This window comes from Heptranchias perlo, unplaced genomic scaffold, assembly GCF_035084215.1.
Source record: "Heptranchias perlo isolate sHepPer1 unplaced genomic scaffold, sHepPer1.hap1 HAP1_SCAFFOLD_282, whole genome shotgun sequence".
NCBI lineage: Eukaryota > Metazoa > Chordata > Chondrichthyes > Hexanchiformes > Hexanchidae > Heptranchias > Heptranchias perlo.
In genome coordinates, this window is record NW_027139294.1 from 249,678 (window position 1) to 264,164 (window position 14,487).

Genomic DNA, 14,487 nt, shown 5'->3' on the forward strand with positions numbered 1-14,487 from the left:
ACCCCGACCTCAACGAGCCCAGAAACAAGAACGTGTCACGGACACATTCCATGAGAGGGCTGTCTGCATAATGAAAAGGCATTTTTGAAGAGACCTCCTGATCAGTTCCGTGTTGGATCCTGAACAAAACACAGCACTGTGTGCTTCTCAAATTCACGAAACACCACGAATGACACAAAGGCACCGCTGGGAGTTGAACCCAGGATCTCCTGTTTACTAGACAGGTGCTTTAACCAACTAAGCCACGGTGCCCATTCATGGTACTGTTTCCCACCTCCTCTCATTAATATCTATCAGCTACACGTCACATTCTGTTGGGGGTTCAGACTGTTTTATCTTTGTCCATTTCGCTTGCCCGTTTCCCTGTGAATCCCGATACTGACTGCGTTTCAAGCTGTGTTTATCTTTCTGTGTCCATCAGTGCTTTGATACACGAATGAATATGTGTGCTTGTGTTTGTTTGTTACTTTAAATAAATTAGGGATGGACAATTCTCGCTCTGACACTGAAGAACTAATTGAACAAATTTCACAGTGAAGTGTTGTTTATTGTGGTGCTGAAACTAAAAAAAATCGTAAAAGGTGCAAAGAGGGAAAACGAGAAAAACTTGTGAGTGAAATTAAGGACAACTTTTAAGGTTTTTACACGTATATTAAGAGAAAGAAGGGTGACTAAGAGTAATGTGGGCCCCTTAAAGACAGATGGAGGTGATATTGTAATTGAAAATCAGGAAATGGCAGACTTGCTAAATACTCACAGAAAAGCATGAGGATAATAAACCAGAGACACGAGGAAAACTGAAAATAAATCAAGGGGATTCAGTGTAAGTAAAATAATGGTAATGGAGAAAATAATTAGACTAAAGATAGACAAATCTCCAGGGCCTGATGTTTACCATCCCAGGGGACGAAGGGGAATAGGTGAGGAAATTGGACATGCTTTAGTCATGATCGTTCAAATCTCTCTTGATTCAGGAATTGTTCCATGGATTGAAAAAATTCAAATGTCATTCCATTAATTAGGAAGGGTAGGAGAGATAAAACAGGAAATTATAGACCGATTCGTCTGACGTCTGTTGTGGGGAAGTTACCAGAATCTGTTATTAGGGAAAGAATGACTGAGCACTTGGATAAACATGAATTGATCAGAGAGAGCCAGCATGGATTTGTAAAGTGTAAGTCAAGTCTAACGAAAATAGTTGAACTTTTTGAAGATGTAACGAACGTGGTAAATAATGGAGTGTCTATGGGGGTTATGTGTGTATTGACTTCCAGAGGCATTCGTTAAGGTTTAACATCAGAGACTGTTCTCATTTCTGTTGACATGTGGAATTCAAAGCAACCCATTGACATGGGGAGGGAGTTGGTTTGGAGGTAGGAGACAGAGAGTAGGGTTAATGGGTATGTACTCAAATTGACAGGATGTGATTAGTGGTGTCCCCCAGGGATCTGTATAAATGAGGCAGATAAAGGAATAGAGAGCGGTATATCCAGGTTTGTTGATGACACCAAGTTAGGAGGCACAGTGAGTAGTGCAGATGGGAGCATAAAGTTGTAAAAGGAAATTGATAGATTCAGTGAGTTGGTAAAACTGTGTCAGATGGAGTTTACATGGAATTACATAGAATGTACATCACAGAAACAGGCAATTCGGCCCAACCAGACTATACCGGTGTTTATGCTGCAGACGAGCCTCCTCCAACCCCTCTTCATCGAACTCGATGAGCAAACACGAATATTCCTTTCTCCTCCATGTGTTTATCTCACTTCACCGTAAATGCATCCATGCGATTCGCCTTAACTACTCCTTGTGGGAGCGAGCTGCACATTCTAACGCCTCTCTGGATAAATATGTTTCTCTTGAATGCCAGATTGGATTTATTGATGACTATTATATTCATGGCCCTAAGTTCTGACGTCCCCACTCCCAAAAGTACAAACACCTTATCTACATCTGACCGATCAAACCCTTGCATAATCTTAAAGTCCTGTATCAGGTCACCCTCAGCCTTCTCTTTTCTCGACAAAAGAGCCCCAGACTGTTCAAAGTTTCAATCTGGGGAAGTGTGAGACCATCCACTTTGGCCCTAAGCAAGATAAATCAGAGTATTTTCGAAATGGTGAGAAGCCAGGAACTGTGGGTGAGCAGAGATACTTCGGGAAATCATGACGAGTTGGCAGACAGGTGCAAAAAATAATTAAAATGGCTAATGGAATGTCGGCCTTTATCTCAAGGGAACTGGAATTCAAAAGGGTGGAAGTTATGTTAGAATTCTATAAACTCTGCTAAGGCCACATTTAGAGTACGGCATTCAGTCCTGGGCACCAGACCTCAGGAAGGATATATTGGCCTTGCGGGAGGTGCAGCGCAGAAAGACCAGAATGATACCGGGGCTAAAATGGTTACATTGTGAGGGCAAGTTGTGTGGACAAGGTTTGTATTTCCTCGTGTATAGAGGATTAAGTGGTGATGTAATTCAGGTGTTGAAGGTGATTCAATGATCCAATGGTGGGTGTGTGAGTTGGTGCTGAATCGGTCCCCTTCAGTGAAGAGAGGGTCAGCGGGCGCCTGACAGACACGGCTCGGAACGGGACTCGCTTCTCTCCGGCGGCAGCGGCTGGTTTAGAGAGATCTCTCTGTCTGCTGCTGTTACTCCGCCTCCCGCACTCTGGGAGAACCGCGGAGGTCGGTCCTCATTTTTCTCTTATGGATCCGGCTCCATCCGTTTACTGTTGACGGGAGTGCGTCTGATACCAAGTCAGTCAGAAGCGGGTGCAAATCACAACATAGGCACAGGCCCAAGGACTGGGGACTGGTTTGATATTGGGTCCTTTTTAAGGGACCGGCTGTAGAATGTTTGTATAATAATAATGATCAGAATTAACTTTGATACAATGAAGTTTTCTTCAGTTATTTCCCATTTCCACCCTCACCAGTTTTATACAGTAACAGGTAACAATGTTTGAGGGATGTGATGTCCAGTGTTGGTGGAATCAGTGTAATTTAACTTAATACATTGAAGAATCTCTTGTCTATCCCAGGCTCTTACCTTAGGTTTCGACCCTCACCGAGTTTAAAATTGGTCACTCACTGATATAAATAAACCAGTAACAATCCCGAATCCTCAGCGGGGATATTTGTTCCGATACTTAATGACGGTCCCAATTTCCACTGAAATTCTCAATCAGCAAATCCCAGAGGCTGTTTCGGGTTTGACAAACTGTGAAACAGATTGTTTTAAAAGCCGGAAAGAGGGAAAAACTGGTGGTTGATATGAAGTGTTATACATTATCTCTTTCTGTTTCAGATTTACAATTTCTCTTTGTGTGTTACTGACAGGAGAGGCTATAACGGAGCCCAGTGACTGGGTAACGAGCTGCACTGAGTCATTGGCCTGTGTTACAGACCGGCTCGTTGGACCTGTTCATTTCGTGAACTCGCTGGTGTCTCAGCACGTGTGATGACTGAGTGAATCCCTTCCCACACACGGAGCAGGTGAACAGTCTCTCAACCAATGGGCATGCGTTGATGTGTCAGCAGTTCATTTCTGCTTCTAAAGCTCTTCTCAGTCACTGCATTAAAAGGTCACTCAATAGTGTCAACAAGTTAATGTTTCAGAAGGTGGGATGATCGAGTGAATCTCTTCCCACACACGGAGCAGGTGAACAGTCTCTCCCCACTGTGAGTGCGTCGATGTCTCAGCAGTTCGTTTCTGATTTTAAATCTCTTCCCACAGTCAGAACATTTAAAGGTCTCTCAGTGTGAACTCGCTGGTGTTTCAGCAGGTTGGATGACCGAGTGAATCCCTTCCCACACACTGAGCAGGTGAGCGGCCTCTCCGCAGTGTGAGTGCGTTGGTGTGACAGCAGATTACTTTTGCTTTTAAACCTCTTCTCAGTCAGAACATTTAAAAGGTCTCTCATCGGAGTGAACTCGTTGGTGTCTCAGCAGGATGGATGACCGAGTGAATCTCTTCCCACACACGGAGCAGGTGAACGGCCTCTCCCCAGTGTGAACTCGCTGGTGTCTCAGCAGGATGGATGACTGAGTGAATCTCTTCCCACACACGGTGCAGATGAACGGCCTCTCCCCAGTGTGGGTGCGTTGGTGTCTCAGCAGTTCAATTTTGCTGTTAAACCTCTTCTCACAGTCAGAACATTTAAAAGGTCTCTCATTCGTGTGAACTCGCTGGTGTGTCAGGAGGTGAGATGACCGAGTGAATCCCTTCCCACACACAGAGCAGATGAACGGTCTCTCCCCAGTGTGAGTGCGTTGGTGTGTCAGCAGTTCAATTTTGCTTTTAAACCTCTTCTCACAGTCAGAACATTTAAAAGGCCTCTCCCCAGTGTGAACTCGCTGGTGTGTCAGGAGGAGGGATGACCGAGTGAATCCCTTCCCACACACGGAGCAGGTGAACGGGCTCTCCCCAGTGTGAACTTGCTGGTGTGTCAACAGGGTGGATGACTGAGTGAATCCCTTCCCACACTCGGAGCAGGTGAACGGTCTCTCCCCAGTGTGGGTACATTGGTGTGTCTGCAGATTCCTTTTGCATTTAAACCTTTTCTCACAGTCAGAACATTTAAAAGGTCTCTCCCCAGTGTGAACTCGCTGGTGTGTCAACAGGGTGGATGATTGAGTGAATCCCTTCCCACACACAGAGCAGGTGAACGGCCTCTCCGCAGCGTGAGTGCGTTGGTGTGACATCAGATTACTTTTGCTTTTAAACCTCTTCTCACAGTCAGAACATTTAAAAGGTCTCTCATCAGAGTGAGCTCGCTGGTGTGTCAGGAGGTGGGATGACCGAGTGAATCCCTTCCCACACACGGAGCAGGAGAACGGCCTCTCCCCAGTGTGACGGCGTCGATGAATTTCCAGCTCTGAAGGGGAAATGAATCCCTTCCCACATTCCCCACATTTCCACGGTTTCTCCATGGTCCGGGTGTCCTTGTGTCTCTCCAGGTTGGATGATCAGTTGAAGCCTCGTCCACACACAGAACACGTGTACGGTTTCTCCCCGCTGTGAACGGTGCGATGTTTTTTCTGGCTGTGTAACTGGTTAAAGCTCTTTCCACAGTCAGTGCACTGGAACACTCTCACTCGGGTGTGTGTGTCTCCGTGCTTTTCCACTCACACTGATGTTTGAAATATTCTCCCACAGACAGAACAGACAAACATTTCTCCTTCCACATTCAAAGGCCGATGATATTCAAGTCCTGATGAATCGAGTGACTCTGTCAGATCTTGACGTGATCTTTGGTTTGAGTTTCCCTCTGTAAATCCTCCCCTGTAAAAGGAGTTTATAAAAGTTATCACTGTAATTACAGGATAGAAATTCAGATCAGATAACTCTACTTTCTATGGAACACTATTTCCTCTCTCATTACTCAAAGCTGTAAATCCCCGTCCCACACAATCTCCCTCCTCCCTGTGCTGAAATCCAAATCCATCGCATCATCTTTCAGTGGCCCTAAACCATAAGTGAAAGGGTGTGAGAGAGTGTGAGTGTGTGAAAGAGTGTGAGAGAGTGTGAGTGTGAGTGAGTGTGAGTGTGAGAGTGTGAGCACAGCAGTGGGCTCGGTGTGGAGAATGAAGTGGGGCAGGTGGAGCATCTTTCAGTGGGGCAGCAGTGATCATAATCTCATTAGGTTTAGAACAGTTATGGAAAAGGACAGGGGACAGTCAAATGTGAAAATTCTTAACTGGAGGAGGGCTAATTCCAGTGAGTTAAAAAGGGATCTTGTCCAGGTGGATTGGAATCAAAAATTGGCAGGCAGAACAGTAATTGAATAGTGGGAGGCCTTCAAGGAGGAGTTGGTTTGGGTGCAGAGTAGACAGATTCCCACGAGGAGGAAAGGAACAGCATCCAAAGCTGGAGCTCCCTGGATGACTGAAGATATAGAGATCACCATTGCTCCTTCATTTTCAGACGCTCCCTGACCGATCACCATTTCCCCTTCATTTACAGACGCTCCCTGACTGATCACCATTTCTCCTTCATTTACAGACGCTCCCTGACCGATCACCATTTCTCCTTCATTTACAGACGCCCCTCGACCGATCACCATTTCTCCTTCATTTGCAGACGCCCCCCGACCGATCACCATTTCTCCTTCATTTACAGACGCTCCCTGACCGATCACCATTTCTCCTTCATTTACAGACGCTCCCTGACCGATCACCATTTCTCCTTCATTTGCAGACGCTGCCTGACCGATCACCATTTCTCCTTCATTTACAGACGCCCCTCGACCGAGCACCATTTCTCATTCATTTACAGACGCCCCCCGACCGATCACCATTTCTCCTTCATTTACAGACGCTCCCTTACCGATCACCATTTCTCCTTCATTTGCAGACGCTCCCTGACCGATCACCATTTCTCCTTCATTTACAGACGCTCCCTGACCGATCACCATTTCTCCTTCATTTACAGACGCTGCCTGACCGATCACCATTTCTCCTTCATTTACAGACGCTCCCTGACCGATCACCATTTCTCCTTCATTTGCAGACGCTGCCTGACCGATCACCATTTCTCCTTCATTTACAGACGCCCCTCGACCGAGCACCATTTCTCATTCATTTACAGACGCCCCCCGACCGATCACCATTTCTCCTTCATTTACAGACGCTCCCTGACCGTTCACCATTTCTCCTTCATTTGCAGACGCTCCCTGACCGATCACCATTTCTCCTTCATTTACAGACGCCCCTCGACCGAGCACCATTTCTCATTCATTGACAGACGCCCCCCGACCGATCACCATTTCTCCTTCATTTACAGACGCTCCCTTACCGATCACCATTTCTCCTTCATTTTGCAGACGCTGCCTGACCGATCACCATTTCTCCTTCATTTACAGACGCTCCCTGACCGATCACCATTTCTCCTTCATTTACAGACGCTCCCTGACCGATCACCATTTCCCCTTCATTTACAGACGCTCCCTGACCGATCACCATTTCTCCTTCATTTACAGACGCTCCCTGACCGATCCCCATTTCCCCTTCATTTCCCGGCGGGTAGTGAGGGGGGGATAATGTTCACTGTTTTATATTCGGGTCTGGGGCCGCACTCGGGGTTTGTAAAGCCTGAGCCTGGGCCTGAGCCCGGACCCGGGCCCCGGGGTTTATTGAGCCTCTTGCTCCGATCCTCTGACCTGCACCGAACGCGCTCCTCCCGCAGCCTCGACTGGCCGCGCATGCTCAGGACACACTGACCGGTAATGAGTCACTACTGCGCCTGCGCGCTGGGCTCCACTGATTCAGATAGGGCACAATCTGAACCGCGCTGCATGCTGGATGATGCAGCCGCCATTGATGATCTTAATATCAGGCCGAAAAACAAAGGCATTGGAAGCAGATAATTCAAGTGTTTAATTTATAATATAAATAATTCAATCGTTTAATTCATTTCATAAATAATTGAATAGTTCAATTCATTAAATAATCAATTGTTTAATTTATTACATAAACAATTAGTGTTTATTTATTATATAAAGAATTCAAGTGTTTAATTTATCATAGAAATAATTCAATAGTTTAATTCATTATATAAATATTCCTTCGTTTAATTTATTACATAAAGAATTCAATATTTAGTTGAATTATTTATATAATAAATTAAACACGAGACTTCTTTATATAATAAAGTCACCAGTTGATTATGTGTAATGAATTAAACCTTTGAATTATTTATATAATAAATTAAACAATTGATTATTTATACAATAAATAATGTTTTGAAATTCTTCATACAATAAATTAAATAATGGATTATTAATATGATTAAATAAACACTTGAATCTTTGTATGATAAGTTAAACCTGTGAATTAATTATATAATTTAAACACTTGACCTCTTTATATAATAAACTAAACAATTGGTTATTTATATAATAAATTGAACAATTGATTTTTTTATATAATAAATGAAACACCTGAATTATTTATATAATAAATTAAACAATTGTTTCTTTATATAATAAATTTAACACGAATTATTTATATGAATTAAACAATTGTTTCTTCACAGAATAAATTTAACACTTGAATTATTTGTATAATAATTTCATCAATTGAATTATTTAGATGCTTAATTTATGAAAATAATTCAATAGTTTAATTTAACAACTGAAGTTGTTATGTAAGAAATTAAACAATTGATTATTTATATAATGAATTAAACTATTGAATTATTTATATAATAAATGAAACAGTTGAATTATTTATAATAATTAAAACCTTTTAATTATTTATATAATAAATTAAACTATTGAATTATTTAGATAATAAATGAAACAGTTGAATTATTTAAATAATAAATTAAACAAATAAACTATTTATGTAATAAATTATACACTTGAATGCTTCATTAATAAATTAAACACTTGTTTATTTGTATAATAAATTCACCAATTGAATTATTTATACAATAAATTAAACAACGGAACTATTTATATATTAAATTATACACTTGAATTATTATATAATTAAACTACTGAATTATTTATCCAATATATTAATCAATTTAATTATTCATAGAATAAATTAAACAATTCAATAATTTACATAAAAAATTAAACACTTGAATTATTTATAATATATTGAACAATTGAATTATTTACATAATAAATTTAGCTGTTGAATTTTTTATACAATAAATTAAACTCTTGGTTATTTATATAATAAATTAATCAATTGAATAATTTAAGCTATTGAATTCTCTTTATAATAAATGAAACATTTGAAGTATTCATATAATAAATTAAACACTTGAAAACAATTTAATTATTGATATAACAAAATAAGCAATTCATTACTTATTTAATGAATTAAACTATTGAGTTATTTATATTACATTTTAAACTTTTCAATTATTTATATAATAAATGAAGCCAGCTTGGACAAAATGGCGGCAAGCGCGGCCACCATCTTGGAAAAAATGGCAGCTGCCGCCATCTTGTCAGATGGCGGCAAGAGGCCAACAGACTGTCCCCAGTGATCCCGCAGTGACCCCAGGATGTCCCAGTGACCCCAGAGTGATGCCTGTCCCTTTCGAACAGGTCAATCCCACCACCAAGAATCTTACAGCGCAGGAGGCCTCTCGGCCCATCATGCCTGTGCTGGCTCTTTGAAAGAGCTGTCCAATTAGTCCCACTCCCCTGCCCTTTCCCCACAGCCCTGCAAATGTTTCCTTTCAGTGTTTATCCAATTCCCTTTTGAAAGTTATTATTAAATCTGCTTCCACCGCCCTTTCAGGCAGCGCATTCCAGATCATAACTCGCTGCGTAAAATAAAACCCTCATCGCCATCTGGTTCTTTTGCCAATTACCTTAAATCTGTGTCCTCTGGTTACCGACCCTTCTGCCACTGGAAATAGTTTCTCCTTATTTAATCTATTAAAACTCTTCATAATTTTGAACACCTCTATTAAATCTCCCCGTAACCTTCTCTGCTCAAAAGAGAATAATCCCAGTCTCTCCGCATAACTGAAGTCCCTCATCCCTGGTACCATTCTAGTAAATCTCCTCTGCACCCTCTCCAAGGCTTTGACATCCTTCCTAAAGTGTGGCACCCAGAATTGGACACAATACTCCAGCTGAGGCCTAACCAGTGTTTTAGAAAGGTTTAGTATAACTTCCTTGCTTTCGTATTCGATGCCTCTATTAATAAAGCCCAGGATCCTTCAAGGATTTGTGTCTGTGCACTCCCCAGGTCTCTCTGTTCCTGCATTCCCTTTAAAATTGTACCATTTAGTTTATATTGCCTCTCCTCATTCTTCCTGCCAAAATGTATCACTTCCCACTTCTCTGCATTAAATTTCATCTGCCATGTGTCTGCCCATTCCACCAGTCTATGTCCTCCTGAAGTCTGTTACTATCCTCCACATTGTTTACTACATTTCCGAGTTTCGTGTCATCTGCAAAGTTTGAAATTATACCCTGAATACCCAAGTGCAAGTCATTAATATACATCAAAAAGAGCAGTGGTCCTAATACTGACCCCTGGGGAACACCACTGTATATTTCCCTCCAGTCTGAAAAACAACCGTTCACCACTACTCTCTGTCCCTTAGCCAATTTTGTAACCATGCAGCCACTGTCCCTTTAATCCCAGGGGCTTCAAATGATCCCTTCTGTCTCTGGACCCCGTTTATACCGTCCTTCCCCAAAAACTTATTCCACAACTCTGCCCTCTGGTGTAGAAAGGTCCCAGCCCTCTGACTCCATCTCCCTGGTTTAGATGAGTGGAGGCCTCCAGCCCATGGAGCACCCCATCTAACGGCCCATGAAAGGACTCTGTGTTTTCCCTCCGCTGCCCCACTGAGAGCCTCCCCTCCGGGTGTTCCATCCTGCCCACACTCGCCCCAGTTTGTACACACGTACCCTTATCCTGCAGTCAAACTTGGAATGAAAATATGCAGAATCTTATCTGCCTCGACAAGGCCCCCTTGTCAGAAGATGGTGGGTTCGAGCCCCACTCCAGAGACTCGAGCACCTAATCTAGGCCGACACTCCCAGTGCAGTACTGAGGGAGTGCGGCACTGTCGGAGGTGCCGTCTTTCGGATGAGACGTGAAACTGAGTCCCTGCCTGCCCCTCTCAGGTGGACGTAAAAGATCCCACGGCCACTAATGGGAGAAGAGCAGAATTCTCCCCTGGGTGTTCTGGCCAATATTTATCCCTCAACCAACGCCACTAAAACACAGATTATCTGGTCATTATCACAACGCTGTTTGTGGGATCTTGCTGTGCGCAAATTGGCTGCCCGTTTCCTAAATTGCAACAGTGACTACACTTCAAAATAGTACATTATTGGCTATAAAGTCCTTTGGGACATCCCGAGGTCGTGGAAGGGGCTATATAAATGTACGTTTTTTAAAAAACTAAGTCCCTTTGACACTGGGGATCAGTCCTGCAGTCCTTTTAACCCCTGGTCCCCTGGTACCCAAGCCCTAGACCACCCTCTTTACTCCGAGGGCGAGTGGAGGGCAGTTGGGGCAAGGGATGCTTTGCCACAAAGTGCCTGAAGCAGAGCCCACTGCATCTTTCACAGGACGACTGGATAACCGTATGAAGCTGAGGCTCGTGCTATGGGGGAGAGAAGGGGAGAGGGGCTTATGTCCCGGGAGGTGGAGGGAGCTAACCGAGGAACGAGACAGGGTCCCCGAGACCGAGAGCAGTAAGTGGAGAAGGGGCGGGTGTTGCAGACTGAAGCCTGTGCTGGGTGCTCCTACCATTGGTGTCTCTCATCTCTTCCTCTCGCTGCTTCATGTCGGCAAAGTCATTGACGATCGACTCTGACAGATCCTCCAATCGTCGCAGCTCCACCTCAAGTGGCTTCAGCTTCTCCGCCTTGGCGATCTGGGGTGCTCCATGGGCTGGAGGCCTCCACTCATCTAAACCAGGGAGAGAGAGAGAGAGAGACGGCCTGTAAGATCGGACAAAGATGTAGTAAATCCATTGTTGACTTGAGAGACCCACACTACAGAAAGGATATTGAAGCACTGGAGGCAGTGCGGGAAGGATTTACAAGGACGTTACAGGAATTGAGTGGATGCGGACGTGCCCGTCACGATAGATTGAGCAGGCTGGGGCTCTTTTCTCTGTAAAAGACTAAGAGGAGACCCGATAGAGGTATTGAAAATTAGGATTGGTGAATGTGGAGAAACTGCTTCCACTAGTGGGGGAGACCAGAACAAGGGGGCCGAAATATAAGAGAGGCACGAAAAGATCAAGTAAAGAATTCAGGAGGAACTTCTTTACAGAGAGTGGTGAGAATGTGGAACTCGCTGCTACACAGAGTGGTTGAGGCGAATAGTATTTAAGGGGAGGCTTGATGCGTCTATGAGGGAGAAAGGAATCGAGGGATATGGGGGCAGAGTGGGAGGAGGCTCGTGTGGAGGATAAACACCAGCATGAAGCCACTGGGCCGAATGGCCTGTTTCTCTGCTGTAGATTCTACATTACCGCAGGGAAGGGGATATAAAGCATGGACACTCACATCCTCATAGTTCTTGGCTTCAACTCCATGTTTGGTGTTGAGAATAATCAGCTGGTCAGGAACTCGAAAATGGCCTGAGAACAAGAAAACACCAAGCTTAGGACCGGCCCCCACCGACACCCCGTGTGGGATCGGCCCCCCGCCGACATTACTGGTCCATGGTCATGGAACTGCGCACTCCCACAGGGGCCCCTGAACCCCCAAACCCACGGGGACTACGTACTCCCACACGGGCCCCTGAACCCCCAAACCCACGGGGACTCCGCACTCCCACAGGGGCCCCTGAACCCCCAAACCCACGGGGACTCCGCACTCCCACACGGGCCCCCGAACCCCCAAACCCACGGGGACTCCGCACTCCCACAGGGGCCCCTGAACCCCCAAACCCACGGGGACTCCGCACTCCCACACGGGCCCCTGAACCCCCAAACCCACGGGGACTCCGCACTCCCACAGGGGCCCCTGAACCCCCAAACCCACGGGGACTCCGCACTCCCACAGGGGCCCCTGAACCCCCAAACCCACGGGGACTCCGCACTCCCACAGGGGCCCCTGAACCCCCAAACCCACGGGGACTCCGCACTCCCACACGGGCCCCCGAACCCACAGACCCACGGGGACTCCGCACTCCCACACGGGCCCCTGAACCCCCAAACCCACGGGGACTCTGCACTCCCACAGGGGCCCCAGAACCCCCAAACGGGCCCCTGAACCCGCAAACCCACCAGGACTCCGCATGCCCACACAGGCCCCAGAACCCCCAAACCCACGGGGACTACGCACTCCCACACGGGCCCCCGAACCCCCAAACCCACGGGGACTCCGCACTCCCACAGGGGCCCCAGAACCCCCAAACGGGCCCCTGAACCCACAAACCCACGGGGACTCCGCATGCCCACACAGGCCCCAGAACCCCCAAACCCACGGGGACTACGTACTCCCACACGGGTCCCTGAACCCCCTGGCTTCTGTGGGGGATACCGGGAGGAGGCCGAGATGGATCATCCACTCGGCACTTCTGGCTGAAGATGGTTGCAAACGCTTCAGCCTGGTCTTTTGCACTCACGCTGGACTCCGCCATCATTGAGGATGGGGATGTTTACAGAGCCTCCTCCTCCCGTTAGTTGTTTAATTGTCCACCACCATTCACGACTGGATGTAGCAGGACTGCAGAGCTTTGATCTGATCCGTTGGTTGTGGAATCACTTAGCTCTGTCTATAGCATGTTGGTTCTGCTGTTTACCATGCATGTAGTCCTGAGTTGCAGCTTCACCAGGTTGGCACCTCATTTTTAGGTACGTCTGGTGCTGCTCCTGGCATGCTCTTATACACTCCTCATTGAACCAGGGTTGATCCACTGGCTTGTTGGTAATGGTGGAGTGAGGAAAATGTCGGGCCATGAGGTTACAGATTGTGCTGGAGTACAATTCTGCTGCTGCTGATGGCCCACAGCGCCTCATGGATGCCCAGTTTTGAGCTGCTAGATCTGTTCTGAATCTATCCCATTTGGCACGGTGGTAGTGCCACACAACACGTTGGATAGTGTCCTCAGTGCGAAGACGGGACTTCGTCTCCACGAGGACTGTGCGGTGGTCACTCCTACCAATACTGTCATGGACAGATGCATCTGTGACAGGTAGATTGGTGAGGGCAAAGTCAAGTAGGTTTTTCTCTCGTGTTGGTTTGCTCATCACCTGCCGCAGGCCCAGTCTGGCAGCTGTGTTGCTAACAGTCCTTTTATACTTGTTTTAACTGTATGATTCATTTGTTTTATTCCTTATGCAATCTGCACTTGTGGAGAGAACTCTTATTTGGGCAACAGACCAACTGGACCACATCTGGAATATACTGTGTGCAGTTTTGGTCTCCTTATTTAAGGAAGGACGTAATTGCTTTGGAGGCGGTTCAGAGAAGGTTCACTTGACTGATTCCTGGGATGAGGGGGTTATCTTATGAGGAAAGGTTGGACAAGTTGGGCCTGTACACACTGGAGTTTAGAAGAATGAGAGGTGATCTTATTGAAACATATAAGATCCTGAGGAGACTCGAAGGGGCAGATGCTGAGAGGGTGTTTCCCCTTATGGGGAACTCGGGGACCACAGTTTAAAAATAAATGGTCTCCCATTTAAGATGGAGATGAGGATAAATTTTTTCTCTCAGAGGGTGGTGAGTCTGTGGAACTCCCTTCCCCAGAGAGCGGTGGAGGCAGGGTCAGTGAATATTTTTAAGGCTGTTAGATAGATTCCTGATTAACAGGGGAGTCAAAGGTTATAGTAGATAGACGGGAAAGTGGGGTTGAGGTCACAATCAGATCAGCCTTGATCTTATCAAATGGCAGAGGGGCCGAATGGCCGACTCCTGCTCTTAATTCGTAGGTTCTGATGCTGTTTTTCTCACTTCTTAAAAATATCACACTTGTTTTTCATCACTGCTGTATTATTTTTTAATCAGTTATTTTATTATTTCCTGTATTTTTTGATGA

At 45.4% G+C, this 14,487-nt stretch overlaps 1 long non-coding RNA gene and 1 other non-coding gene across 2 annotated transcripts in view; one reads left to right on the forward strand and one right to left on the reverse strand.

The window, feature by feature from the left end:
* LOC137310834 (uncharacterized) overlaps positions 1–14,487 on the forward strand; it is a 227,062-nt gene that overhangs the window by 195,827 nt on the left and 16,748 nt on the right. The window lies entirely within an intron of this gene.
* Positions 179–252, reverse strand: trnat-agu (transfer RNA threonine (anticodon AGU)). The gene has a single exon. It is a non-coding gene; the product is annotated as a tRNA-Thr (tRNA).